This window comes from Fukomys damarensis, unplaced genomic scaffold (assembly GCF_012274545.1).
Source record: "Fukomys damarensis isolate Sample0158 unplaced genomic scaffold, DMR_v1.0_HiC HiC_scaffold_36, whole genome shotgun sequence".
In the NCBI taxonomy this organism is placed as follows: domain Eukaryota; kingdom Metazoa; phylum Chordata; class Mammalia; order Rodentia; family Bathyergidae; genus Fukomys; species Fukomys damarensis.
The window spans coordinates 36493195-36495899 of NW_022900948.1; the positions used below are offsets into that span (position 1 = coordinate 36493195).

The following is a 2705-nucleotide window of genomic DNA, read 5'->3' on the forward strand; positions in this document are numbered from 1 at the left end:
CCGCGCAGACACGCAGAGCCCGCAGCCCTCTAGATCCCACGGCGGAAACACCGCCCAGCGCTCAGGGCGCAGCCCGCGGGCCACCGGTGGAGGAAACAGCCCTGCACACCGGGCACTGCTGGAAGCTGCACCGACACACGGGGTGGGGTGGGGCATAGCATAACTGTAGACCCAGGACAAACCCAACGGGTCGCCCAGCACCTGCGTTACAACGTGGACATTTCACCCAGAGACCCAGACACATACACACGCGGTGCACCAAAGCACGGACACAAGTCACCACTCACCTCCCACAGAGGCGAACAAGATACAATGAAATACCGCTCGCTCAGTGCGTGTACAGATACTACACACAGGGAGAGCTGCGTGCTCCCAGCACAGACCAGGCAGAACTTGGATACAAGGTGACAAGCATATCACGCATAGGGCTGTGATATGTAACAACCCAGACATACGGGACTACAACCGTAAAATGCACACACACGGTGCACAGAAATACAACACAAGATCAGTCGCACGCACTATACACTCAACATATGTGTAAGAGGCACACAATGAAAGACAGGCACAGAGTCGTAGGACAACAGATTGAGACAGTGTGCATGGTTCCAATCAGATAAGGTCCCTGTCCTTCAGAAAAAAGGCAGACTTTTCCCCACCCAGACTCGCCTTTAAGGGGCAGGGCTGGAGAGAATTCTGGCCAACAAACCCTCATCACCATCCCTGCCTTCATTCCCCAGCGTCCACCTTACCTGCCACCATTACAAGTGACAGACACCACCAGGAGGCTGTAGTCATGGGTGTGGCCCGTAGTCACCTTCCCCAGAGCCTGCTGCTATGGAGTGACCCACCCTTGGCCCTCTGCCTCATTCCTCCAGCCTGAGAGGAAGGGTCCTCTTACCCCTGCTTCACTTTCTTAGTTTCTTAGCGTCTGTCATGTTGCCCCCCTCCCACTTTACTGTCTGATTCTGGCTCTGTGATCCCCAGGAGTTTTGAGCACCTGCCTCCCCTCTCTGGCCAAGCCTGGAAAGAAAGCTGGCAGCAGTCCCATCAGACTAGATCTCCCAGTCCCCTCCCCCAAACCTGTGCGTTCCCAGGGGACCTGCAAGAATATGCCACTCACCCTTGCCCTGCAGAGAGAACATGTGTCCAGTGCAGGTGGGATGAAGATGTGAACAGAACATTTACATGAACCTTAGACCAAGATGTGAGGGCAGAGACTGCAGGGGAAGACTGCGGCTCACAGGCCAGCTCCACCTACTTCTGGCTGCGGGGCCGAGTGTCATTTCCACTGTTAACCCTCAGTTTCCTCATCCAGATAGACTGCTGGGAAGGCTGGAGGTAGTGTTTTCGAGCCCCTGGTGCCCAGCGGATGCAGAAGGTGATCCTTATGCTTTGTCAAGAATTCCATTCTCATTGAGTGCTCCCTTGGGTGGAACTAGAGCTGGGAGCCTGGGGCATACAGGTGAAGAGGAGACCCACAGCCTTGTGGGGGACTCACTGTTGGGGCACGTAGCAAGGGCCAGTAGCAGTAAGAGGGACTTGTGTGGTGACCTGGACATGGAACTGGGGAGCCCCGGCACTGAGACCAGCGCTGCCTCTGAGCCACGGTGAGATCTTAGGTGAGCTAGTCCCAATCTGACGTGTTCAGAGGCGGTAACAAGACTCTTTGTGTAGATAAAGGTTAGATAAAGGCTACTGTCTAGATATAAAGTGATGAAGGAGCAGGTGGTTTGATAAGCTACAAAGCAATATGCAAAATGAGAAGTTGTTGCAACAGTGCAAGACAGAAGTTTTATAATGTATAATGCCACAAGAAAGGTGGGGTGACACTCATGGTTAATTAGAGGCTAAGCTTTGCAGAAAAGGTGCCATTTAGATAGAATGCAGAAATGGCAGGTCAGTGTTCTAGGTGGAGGGAGTTAATGGGCTAATTGGTTATTGTGTTTTTTTTTTAATGGATAAAGGCTATCAAGTAATTCACAAAAGAAGAAGCCTAAATGGCTAAAAAGGCCAAAAAATATGACAAAGATGCTGAATGTCACTGGTCATGTGAGAGTTGCAAATGAAAAGAGCCACATTACTCCATTTTATACTCACCAGACCGGTGGTGTAAGAAGTCTGTCGATTTGGGGCCCTGGAAGGAATGAGGAGGTAGCACTGCACCCTTATTCTCCACTCACGGAGTTAGATTGGGACCATTTGGGTAGCAGTTTGGCAACATCTCAAGGTTGAAGATACGCTTAGCCACAATTTAGGGATTGTTCCACATCCAACATCTAATTGCAAAAATTAGATATTTACAAAGCTGTCTAGAAAAAGTATGACCTATGTATGCAGTAGTAGACTGAAAGTAAAACTAAGGCTGTAAGCCTCAACATATTTACACTTGAGGTAGAAACATCAACTTTAGCATAGGTACAACGTGATACAAAAAAAGTTTTTAAAGCTGGACATGGTGGTCCACTCATGTAATCCCAGCACTGAGAGGCTGAGGTGGGAGGATTAAGAGTTCAAGCTCAGCCTGGGCCACTTAGCTATTTAGGGAAATCCTGTCTCAAAAATAAAAAATAAAAAAGGGCTGAGGATGTAGCTTAGTACAAAGGCCTCGAGTTCAATCCCCAGTATCACACACACACACACACACACACACTGTTTTCTTGAAAACATTCGAAAGTATACTACGTATGTATTTTTAATTTTTA

General features: G+C 49.4%; 1 protein-coding gene across 1 annotated transcript in view; it reads right to left on the bottom strand.

Moving 5' to 3' along the window:
* The window catches only part of Phf19 (PHD finger protein 19), a 22300-nt gene extending 21106 nt beyond the window's left edge, over positions 1 to 1194 (bottom strand). Inside the window, exon 1 of the mRNA XM_010602932.3 lies at positions 1124 to 1194. The gene's annotated coding sequence lies outside the window, so the exon portion shown is untranslated. The remainder of the gene's footprint in view (positions 1 to 1123) is intronic.
* Positions 1195 to 2705: the final 1511 nt, after the last annotated feature.